Raw genomic sequence first — 12,318 nt, forward strand, 5'->3', positions numbered from 1 at the left:
AGCCTGTTTTACATCTTTCCTGATTATTATTTCCATTGACTTCATTGACTCCTGTTGGGTTATGATTCTATGGAATCCAGTTGCCCTCTACTACCTCAACCAACTTGTCATTCTTCATGTGTGAACTCAGACAGTGAATGTCAGCAGGCTATTTAAACATAAGGAACATTGTAGCCAAGCTTGATCCTGTCATTACCTAACATCAACAAATGCACACTACCATCAAGGGTTTCTGGATAGCAATCAGGAGTGGGAACCCTCACTGATTCTTCGCTCTTTAACACAAAAGAACATAGGAACAGGAGTAGGCCATTCAGCCCCTCAAGCCTGTTCCGCCATTCAATTAGATCATGGCTGATCTGGACCTCAACTCCTTTTTCTTGCCTTTGCTCCATATCCCTTGATACCCTTACCTAACAAAAATCTATCGCAGCCCTGAAAGCTCCAAAGTTGAATATAGAAAGTACAGAGGAGTAGTGAAAAAGGAAATAAAAAGGGAGTATGAGAATAGACTGGTGGCCAACACAAAAGGGAATCCAAACGTCTTCTGTAGGCATATAAATAGTAAGAGGAGGGTTAGGGCCAATTAGGGACCAAAAAGGAGATCTACGCATGGAGGCAGAGGGCATGGCTGGGGTACTAAATGAGTACTTCATATCTGTCTTTACCAAGGAAGAAGATGCTGCCAAAGTCACTGTAAAAGAGGAGGTAGCCGAGATACTGTATGGAATAAAAATTGATAAAGAGGGGGTACTCGAAGGGCTGGCTTTACTTAAAGTTGATAAGTCACCCGGTCTGGATGGGGTGCATCCTAGGTTGTTGAGGGAAGTAAGGGTGGAAATTGCAGAGGTACTGGCCATAATCTTCCAATCCTCCTTAGATATGGGGGTGGTGCCAGAGGATTGGAGAATTGCAAATGTCGCACTCTTGTTCAAAAAATGATGTAAGGATAAACCTGGCAACTACAGGCCAGTCAGTTTAACATCGGTGGTGGGGAAGCTTTTAGAAATGATAATCCGGGACAAAATTAATAGTCCCTTGGACAAGTGTGGATTAATAAAGGAAAATCAGCACGGATTTGTTAAAGGCAAATCGTGTTTAACTAACTTGATTGAGTTTTTTGGTAACAGAAAGGGTTGATGAGGGCAATGCAGTTGATGTTATGTATATGGGCTTTCAAAAGGCGTTTGATAAAGTGCCACATAATAGGCTTGTCATCAAAATTGAAGCCCATGGAATAAAAGGGGCAGTGGCAGCATGCATATGACATTGGCTAAGTGACAGGAAACAGATGATAGTGGTGAACAGTTATTTTTCGGACTGGAGGAAGGCATACAGTGGTGTTCCCTAGTAGTCGGTACTAGGACCACTGATTTTTTTGATATATAATAATGACTTGGACTTGGGTGTACAGGGCACAATTTCAAAAACTTGGAAGTTTAGTGAACAGTGAGGGGGATAGTGATAGACTTCAAGAGGACATAGACATGCTGGTGGAATGGGCGGACACATGGCAGATGAAATTTAATGCAGAGAAGTGTAAAGTTATACATTTTTGGTAGGAAGAATGAGGAAAGGCAATATAAATTAAATGGTACAATTCTAAAGGGGGTGCAGGAACAGAGAGATCTGGGGGTATATGTGAAGGTGGCAGGCAGGTTGAGAAAGTGGTTAAGAAGGCATACAGGATCCTGGGCTTTATAAATAGAGGCATAGAGTACAAAAGCAAGGAAGTTATGTTGAACCTTTATAAAACACTGGTTTGGCCACAACTGGAGTATTGTGTCCAATTTTGGGCACCGCACTTTAGAAAGATTGTGAAGGCCTTGGAGAGGGTGCAGAAAAGATTTATTAGAATGGTTCCAGGGATGAGCGACTTCAGTTATGTGGACAGACTGGAGAAACTGGGGTTGTTCTCCTTAGAGCAGAGAAAGCTGAGAGGAGATTTGATAGAAGTGTTTAAAATCATGACAGGTTTAGATAAAGTAAATAAAGAGAAACTGTTACCATTGGCAGAAGGGTCGAGAACCAGAGGAAACAGATTTAAGATGATTGGCAAAAGATCCAATGGCGACATGAGGAAAAATTTTTTTACACAGCGAGTAGTTATGATCTGGAATGCACTGCCCGAAAGGGTGGTGGAAGCAAATTCAGTCGTGGCTTTCAAAAAGGAATTGGATAAATATTTGAAGAGAAAAAATTTACAGAGCTACGTGGAAAGAGCAGAGGAATGGGACTAACTGGATTGCTCTTACAAAGAGCCAGCATGGGCTCGATGGGCCGAATGACCTCCTTCTGTACTGTGACAATTCTACGATTCTATGATTCTAATTATTCCAGCATCAACAACTTTTTGGGGGAGCACTCCAAGACCAATTATAAAGCCCCTGCTGCTGCCCAACTGAGATCGGTTAGCTCCGCACAGACTGATGACAGATGCTGGGATCTTCTTTCAAATATACTTGGTGGTTTTCAATTTGTTTTAAATAAAATACTTTCCTCCTTGTAATTTTTCTCCTCTTTTCTGTTGCTTTCTTTCTGTGGTATATTACTTAGGCAAGTCACATGCACAAAGCACTTGAACAATGCTGCTTTGTGATTGATATCTTCCCTCTGAGGTGGTCTAGCAAGCCACTCCGTTGCATCAAACTGCTATAGCGATTAAAAGAGAATGTCCACCACCACCTTCTCTGGGCAACTTGGGATGAGCAATAAATGCCGGCCTTGGGAGCGACGCCCACATCCCGAGAATGAATAAAGAAAAAAATTCCATGGACCGCCAATGCAGAAGTTCAGGAAGATCCACTTTCTCTATGTTTGGTGCTTCTTTTAATAGAAGTACTGCCTGGCAGCACCTGGAAACACACCAACAAAACCATGATGTGCTTTGACTTTCTATCTAGAGCTCTGACCATAAATGTTGTCCATGGCTACAGTATGTAGTTCATATGGAAACTTGAAAAATTGCCTTAATGCTATCATTGATGTTTTACCATTATTTTCCATGCGGATAGTTTTATATTTGAATAATCACAGTTACATATTTTAACAAAAAAAGATTGTTTTTGCTTTTAATGCAAATGTTTTATTTACAACTTTACAGTGGATTTGAGACAAATGTTTAAACAGGCTGCAGAGCAATTGAAATATACAAGGAGCCCAGCTTCAGGTTGATGGATTACAAGGATCTGAGTAAGTTTGAAAAATGTCCTGCGCTTTAATTGATTTTTGATGTCATCGCCTAAAGTGTCATTGGCTTAAAGAAATTGCATTAAAAAGCAGAAGAAACTGCTGGATGACAGCTGTTGTCTCGTGCTACTAAACACAAGAAATTCAAATGGACGTATTAATAATACAATTGGATATTTGAAAGATAGTGCTATTTAAAAATGTAAATATTTAAGTTCTATTTGATTTTGTTGAATTTGTTTTTTTGCTACTAGCTTTAATCTTAACAGTATGTAATTATTTCTGCAATAATATAAATTCCCTTTCATTCCTTGTATTCTGCTACTATAGATACATGGAATTACTGCACCACCACTCAGGCTGCTGTATACCTTCAGGTTAAGTGCCACTGTTATCTGCATTAACTTGTTACCTATTGCATTTCTGTACTTCAGTCCTCCGAAGAAAAGTACTGTCAGAAATAAACAGTAACCAGCGTCCTTAACAACAATTCAAACAAACCTGGGTTAAAAAGAAAAGCTATTTAATGTATATAAAAATGTGGGATGATACTCTTGCTGAAAGATTACATTTAGGGTGTAGTGATAGCAAAATCACAGGGAGTGACTTCACAATCGCTATCACTCATTTTACACTATCGCACAAAGTCAAAAGTACCCCCTTAATCTTCGTTGGATTACAGGAAAATAACACTGCTGTACATATTAGCTACCCTAATGTGGTAATGCCCAGATCGCGTGAGTGTCATTTTCAAGAAATAAAGGGTAATAAAAGAACTTGTACATGCAGCGTATTATTATAAGGATGATTTTGCGAGGTACCACTCCAATGTGGAGCCTCACTAGATAGGGTTGCGGGCTGCAGAATCGGTCCTAGACTGTTATAACCCTATCTCCAATCGGCCCTCTCTCTCGCAAGACTCCTTATATGTACTAACCAAAACATTTTCCAGTAATCAGCTACAGATTATTTCACACTCTACTTAGGTGTCAGCCTTGACTCAGTGGCAGTACTCTCACCTCCCAGTCAGAAGGTTGTGGGTTCCAGCCTTTCCAGAGACTTGAGCACATAATCTAGGCTGACACTTCAGTGCAGTGCTGAGGGAATGCTACATTGTTGGCACTGCCATCTTTCAAAGGCTTGCTATACTCCCCACGAAGTGGACCTCATGTTACCAGCTACAACCTCTTATACTTCTGTCCCCACTTGTACACTTAGGATTCACTCAGTTCCTGGTTTGTTATTACAACTAGCACTCTTACTTTGGAATATTAAAACGCACCACTGTCAAAATAATTACAAGCTTCAGATTGAATTACTAAGTTTATTTACAACAAATTTAACAAGTAAAAGCACATGCAGAACGCTACAAATTCTTCACAAAGACTAGATATTAACTCCTCGACCTTTAATGATACTCTCTGCCCCTTCAGCGGTAAATGTTAAATCGTCTTTTGCACCACAAGTCTGTCTCATTCCAGCACTAACTTCAGAGACTCTCCCATGTTGTGTCCCTCCTCCTTTGTTTCCTCACTTTCCATCAGCAGCCTCCCAAGCCCAGTGTTAATATTCATCCTCTTTCTCTTTGGTTTGTCAGGAGACCACAGTGAATTCAAGACAGACATCAAGCTGTGGATCTATTGTACAATAGAATCATAGAAAGGTTAGAGCACAGAAGGAGACCATTTGACCCATCAAGCCCATGCCAGCTCTTTGTAAGAGCATTCCCCTGCTCTTTATAGCCCTACAAATTTTTTCCCTTCAAGTATTTATCCAATTCCTTTTTGAAACTCACGATTGAATCTGCTTCCACCACCCTTTCAGGCAACGCATTCCAGATCATAACTAATCGCTGCATATAAAGGTTTTTCATCACCTTATATCTGTGTCCTCTGGTTCTCGACCCATCTGCCAATGGTAACAGTTTCTCTTTATTTACTTTATCTAAACCCTTCATGATTTTGAACACTTCTATCAAATCTCCTCTCAGCCTTCTCTGCTTTAAGGAGAACAACCCCAGCTTCTCCAGTCTATCCATGTAACTGAAGTCCCTCATCCCTGGAACCATTCTGGTAAATCTTTTCTGCACCCTCTCTAAGGTCATCACATCCTTCCTGAAGTGCAGTGCCCAGAATTGGACACATTACCCCAGCTGTGGGCAAACCAGTGTTTTATAAAGGTTCAACATAATTTCCTTGCTTTTGTACTCCATGCCTCTATTTATAAAGCCCAGGATCCCGTATGCTTTTTTAATCGCTTTCTCAACCTGTCCTGCCACCTTCAAAGATTTGTGCTCATATACCCCCAGGTCTCTCTGTTCCTACAACCCCTTAGAATTGTACCATTTAATTTATATTGCCTCTCCTCATTCTTCCTACCAAAATGTATCACTTTCAATTCTCTGCGTTAAATTTCATCTGCCATGTGTCCGCCCATTCCACCAGCCTGCCTATGTCCTCTTGAAATCTATTACTTTCCTCCTCACTGTTTACTACACTTCCAAGTTTTGTGTCATCTGCAAATTTTGAAATCGTGCCCTGTACACCCAAGTCTAAGTCATTAATATATGTCAAAAAAAAGCAGTGATCCTAGTACCGACTACTGGGGAACTCCACTGTATACCTTCCTCCAGTCCGAAAAACTACAGTTCACCACTATCATCTGTTTCCTGTCACTTAGCCAATTTCATATCCATGCTGCCACTGCCTCTTTTATTCCATGGGCTTCAATTTTGATGACAAGCCTATTGTGTGGCACTTTATCAAACACCTTTTGAAAGTCCATTAACTTTCGAAAGTTACAGCATCAACCACATTGCCCTCATCAACCCTCTCTGTTACCAAAAAGCTCAATCAAGTTAGTTAAACACGATTTGCCTTTAACAAATCCATGCTGGTTTTCCCTTATTAATCCACACTTGTCCAAGTGACTGTTAATGTTGTCCCGGATTATCATTTCTAAAAGCTTCCTCACCACCGATGTTAAACTGACTTGCCGAGTTTATCCTTACACCCTTTTTTGAAAGTGTGTGACATTTGCAATTCTCCAGTCCTCTGGCACCACCCCATATCTAAGGAGGATTGGAAGATTATGGCCAGCTCCTCTGCAATTTCCACCCTTACTTCCCTCAACAACCTAGGATGCATCCCATCTGGACCGGGTGACTTATCCATTTTAAGTACAGCCAGCCCTCTATTACCTCCTCTTTATCAATTTTTATCCTATACAGTATCTCAGCTACCTCCTCTTTTACTGTGACTTTGGCAGCATTTTCTTCCTTGGTAAAGACAGATGCAAAGTACTCATTTAGTACCTCAGCCATGCCCTCTGCCTCCATGCGTGGATCTCCTTTATGGTCTCTAATCGGCCCCACCCGTCCTCTTACCACCTGTTCACTATTTATGTAGTTTACAATGTCTTGCTCATCTGGCTTCTGGCAATATCTGTTCCAAAGTGAATTGAATATGACTCGCACAGAACAGGTGTTGTTCACGTCTTGGAAATGTGAACCTCCTGACTTGATCAGCACATATTAAGAACAAAGAGCATTTACAGCAGTCCAAACAAGATGGCGTTTGTTAGTCATCTAAGGTTTCCAGGGACAAGATTAACCCTGTCTTAGCTTTTAATTTATTACGTGAGGAAATAAATGTATGTACAGGTTAGTTTTACCTCTTCTAAATTTGCACAGTAACAGGGCCACTGAAGTTGCCACACTATCCATAAACCATTTCAACCCTTCATTAGATTAATGTCTTGTAATCACTTCCAGATATCTATCATCTATTATTCTACAACAACAACTTGCGTTTATATACCGTAGTAAAATAACCCAAGGCGCTTCACAGGAGCGTTAACAAAAAAAAATTGACACCAAACCACATAAAGAGATTTTGGGACAGGTGACCAAAAATTTGGTCAAAGAGATAGGTTTTATGGAGCATCTTAAAGGAGGAGAGAGAGGTAGAGAGGCTGAGATGTTTAGGGAGGGAATTCCAGAGCTTTATTCTACACATAAAACATTCAAAGTCCTTGATTGGATTATTCCCTTCTAACCAACTGCCAAATATCCTTTATTGCCTAGATAACCCAGATGAACCATTCAAATAAATTACTGGCTGGTAATAACTCCTGGGTGTTCAATATGCTCCGAGTAAACCATATGAATCCCTTGATTAGATTACAATCTTTTAATCGTTTCACCTAACGCATTTACAAACCATTATCCTTTAATTACTCCTGGCCATTATTCAAATATAAACCACCTGAGCCCTTTTCTTAGATTATTGCCCTGCAATTATTTCCAGATATTCATCATTCTCCATACATTAAACATTACTTGGTAAAATGTACACATTTCTGTTTAGCTAAAAATAAATCAACAGGGCATCTTGTAAAAGACAGGGGGGGGGGGTTTTAACCTCCCAGGAAGGGTAGGACTGTGGCGGTGGGGGGGTCGGGTTTAAATTCTTAAAAATGGGAAACCCGACCTCAACCTGCTATGAACGCGCCTACTTCCAGTTTAACCGGGGTGGGTTTGGGGGTGGGCGGGCGAGTAACCAACTCTTGAGAGGCGGTAATTATAACATGTTAATCAGGATGCGTGTCTCAGATTTTAGCAGACATTTGGATTGGACTGCTGCAGGACGGATTTCCCGGGGCTCGGAAAGCTGGCAGATAAAGGGAGGCGAGATCTGCTGGATCCAGCAGGTAAGTGCTTTTCCAGCACTGCATGTGGACCAGGAGGAGCAGGAGTGCTTCCACTCGGCCCCCCAAGCTAATCTGCCGCAATCTGCCGACCATCCCCGTGATCCGACAACCACCCCACGATTTCTTCTCACCACCCACCCCCCCTGCGATCTCCAGGCTCTCTCCCCGCGATCGTCCGACCCTCGCCGCCATCTCTCTCCTGCGAACTCTCTCCACCCCCCCCCACAATCTCTCCCCCCAATGATCTCTCCCTCCTGTGATCTGCCAACCCCCTCGTGATCCGATGTCTCCCCTCCACTGTGATCGGCTGACCACCCCCCCCACCCCGGCGATCCGTGTCTCCCCCCACGATTGGCCGACCCCTCACGATCCTCCTCCGCCCGGCAGCCAGCTTCTCAATCTGGCCGGCAGCTGGGCAGGAAACGGAAAAAAAAATTCAACTGGAATCCTGCCTGGATCTTGGCTGTACCTCAGCCTTACCTTTATTTCCAGGTTTCCCGGCCGCTGACAGTCGCCCCCGCTCCCTCCCTTCCTCCCCGTAAATATCAGGACCATAGAATCGTTGAAATTCCCATGAGTAAGGAACAAGATCTAAATCTTGGATTTAGAATAAGAAAACTATTCCCCCCAATTCGTTCAAACTTTTGGTAACAAGCAATTAAATTTCTTATGTTGCAGTGCAAGTTGCAAAACCTGGATGTAAAGCTAGTGGACAGAAGGTCACATATAACTTTGTACGGAATCCAATTGGAATGCTATTAAGAAGGGGGAAATTGCATCCATAAGAAATAATCTAAGCAAGCGTAGTTAACAACGAAAGGTAGATGGTTGAATTTAATAATACAGAAAAATTGAATGGGTACACAAATGCAGCTGGGAATTGAGGAGGGGGATCCATTGGATGGAATGGAAATGTTATTTTGTCTTGGGACAGCTGAGGGAGGAAAGGGAGAGGGAGGTCAGTGCACAAACATGTTGTGTTAAAAATGGAAACTGAAAGTTAAGGTTAAACGGGAGCATCCTAGTAGACGAAAGAAAAGGACAGAATTACTTGATATAAATACTAGAAAGGCTGATTAACTTTACACAATTGATTTTGTGAATTATGTTTTATGTTCTGTGGGAATAACTTTGTTTTTCAAGAAACAAAATTAGGTTAATGCTTCTGTAAATAATGGACAAAGGAATTGCATGTTGACCTGTGCAGTGTTTGTATGTTTATATTAGCACAATATAATCTTAATGGCCAAGCTCATTAAAAAAAGGGAAGAAGAGGGATTTACAAGAACAAACTTCCATTTATATAGTGCCTTTCATGCCCTCAGGACATCTGAAGTGTAGTCACTGTTGGAATGTAGGGAAATGTGGTAGCCTAGTTGCGCACAGCAAGCTCCACAAACAGAAATTAGATTAATGACCAGATAATCTAGTTAAGTTATGTTGGTTGAGGGATAAATCTTGGCCAAGGCATGACTGGAAAGCCAGTACTTGATGTCCAAAGAGTGTTTGAAACTGAGAATGGACTGATATTCGGAGAATATTTCCTGTATGCACTATATGGAACAAAATCGTAAAATTGTTCATTATTACATAGTGCATAGAGGTAATCTCTGTTTCTATTATTTGCTTTAGAGGAGTGGAATTGCATGAATACATATCACTGGATTGGAAAACCGCAAACATAACACCCCTGTTCAAGAAGGGAGTGAGACAGAAAGCAGGTAACTATAGACCAGTTAGCCTAACATCTGTCATTGGGAAAATGCTAGAATCCATTATCAAGGAAGTAGTAGCAGGACATTTGGAGACTCATAATACAATCAAGGAGAGTCAACATGGTTTTATGAAGGGGAAATCATGAATGACAAATTTATTAGAGTTCTTTGAGGAAGTAACGAGCAGGGTGATTAAAGGGGAACCAATGGATGCAGTATATTTGGATTTCCAAAAGGCATTCGATAAGGTGCCACATAAAAGATTACTGCACAAGATAAGAGCTCGTGGTGTTGGGGGTAATATACTGGCATGGATAGAGGATTGGCTAACTAACAGAAAACAAAGAGTCGGGATAAAAGGGTCATTTTCAAAATGGCAGTCTGTAACTAGTGGGGTGCCGCAGGGATCAGTGCTGGGGCCTCAGCTATTTACAATATATATCAATGATTTGGATGAAGGAACAGAGTGTCTTGTGGCCAAATTTTCTGATGGTACAAAGATAGGTGGAAAAGCAAGTTGTGATGAGGACACAAAGTGTCTGCAAAGGGATATTGACAGGTTAAGCGAATGGGCAAAAATTTGGCAGATGGAATATAATGTGAGAAAATGTGAAGTCATCCACTTTGGGAGGAAAAATAAAAAAGCAAAATATTATTTGAATGGAGAAATACTACAAAATGCTGCAGTACAGAGGGATCTGGGTGTCCTCGTACATGAAACACAAAAAGTCAACATACAGGTACAGCAGGTAATCCAGAAGGCAAACGGAATATTGGCCTTTATTTCTAGGGGGATGGAATATAAAAGCAGGGAAGTCATGCTACAACTGTACAGGGTAAGCCACACCTGGAGTACTGCGTAGAGTTCTGGTGCCCTTATTTAAGGAAGGACATACTTGCATTGGAGGCAGTTCAGAGAAGGTTCACTAGGTTGATTCCGGGTATGGAAGGGTTGTCTTATGAGGAAAGATTGAACAGGTCGGGTCTATACTCATTGGAGTTTAGAAGAATGAGAGGAGATCTTATTGAAACATACAAGATTCTGAGGGGACTTGATAGGGTAGATGCTGAGAGGATGTTACCCCTCATGGGGGAATCTAAAACTAGGGGGCATAGTCTCAGAATAAGGGGTCGCCCGTTTAAGGTGGAAACGAGGAGGAATTTCTTCTCCCAGAGGGTCGTGAATCTTTGGAATTCTTTACCCCAAAAAGCTATGGAAGCTGAGTCATTGAATACATTCAAGGCTGAGTTAGACAAATTTTTGATCAGCAAGGGAGTTAAAGGATCTGGGGAAAGGGCGGGAAAGTGGAGTTGAGGTAAAAATTATATCAGCCGTGATCTCATTAAATGGCGGAGCAGGCTCGAGGGGCCGAATGGCCTACTCCTGCTCCTATCCCTTATGGTCACTGAGACTGTACTTGATACTCATGTAACCATCTTTTCTTCGGACCTTTCTCATTTTAATCCTTGTTACCATTTACTCAAAGAAACCATCAATCTAGGCCCAGAAAATGGGAGATAGGCCGTAGACATATATCCATGCATAATCAGTGTGGTGTACTGTCTATAGACTCAATAGCAGTGGTTATAAGACTTTACTGACATGCGCAGCAGAGGTTTGCATAGCACTGAAGTGGTTAAAACAAACAGAATGTTTGCTTTAGATGTTGGAGTTTGTGAGGATCCAAACCTCCATTTTAATTCTTCACTATTGTGACTGGAATGTTCCAGGATAATCGGTGTAAAGTGGTGACAACACAGTGGGGACTCCAGTAATTATTGTTATTATGCCCTAACTGGAGAACTCATTACAAAAGGCAAGCAGCTAATATGTATTTTGTGCATAATAAAACATTGCCATGTATAGTAATGTCTCATTATCTTCATTTTAGTCATTTTAGACTCTTCAAATTCAATATAAAAGGGATCAACAGAAGCATTTGACCATAGTTTTTATTGATGGCTGTGCTTTTAACTTCATATTTTTATTTTGCATTCACCTTTGAGATAAATATTTGAACAGACTGTTTAATAATTCAAGCACACATTGGTCAGAAAGACAGTATTGATGCCTTGGTTCAACTTCATTTTGAAAGTGACAAGCTTTAAATAGCTCCTAGTATATCAGCAAAATATATTAAAATGAGTTTGCAAAATGTGTTCAAAAAAGAATGTAAAAAGAGCTCACCCCATGTAAAAAGGTGTCATTGGTGTGGCTATTATGCGGGTAGTTCTCCAAACTCACATCAGTGTTAACGGACGGAGCATCGCTTACGCTTTTCTGATATGTACAGCTCGTGGGGGCAAGGTTTCCACTGGCAGCGCAAACCCACCCCTTCTAAGTGTGTTGTATGCACGCTGAACACCATGGGTAAAATTCTCCTCACAAAATGTAATCTGACTTGTATAGGTAGAGCTGTCGGACTCAGAGCCAGGTACAGTCCCCACTATTTATAGTGGGTGCATTCGTGTGAACGTGATCTGCCTGCTATACCCGTGTCTGTTATAATGGCCATTGTGTGTTAAACCAAGTTGCTCTCGCTAAGGGTACAATATTTATCTGTCAGTTGCTCTCACTGCGGGTATTTATCTCAACCAATTGCCTGGGAGAATCTCTGAATGTGGCGCCTTCTGGAAAGTGCTTCCAAGGAGACGTGCTGTAAACAATGAGTTTCGGTCCGAGCTGGGAGGGAGAGTATGGGCA

The sequence above is a fragment of the Heptranchias perlo genome, chromosome 2, assembly GCF_035084215.1.
Source record: "Heptranchias perlo isolate sHepPer1 chromosome 2, sHepPer1.hap1, whole genome shotgun sequence".
In the NCBI taxonomy this organism is placed as follows: domain Eukaryota; kingdom Metazoa; phylum Chordata; class Chondrichthyes; order Hexanchiformes; family Hexanchidae; genus Heptranchias; species Heptranchias perlo.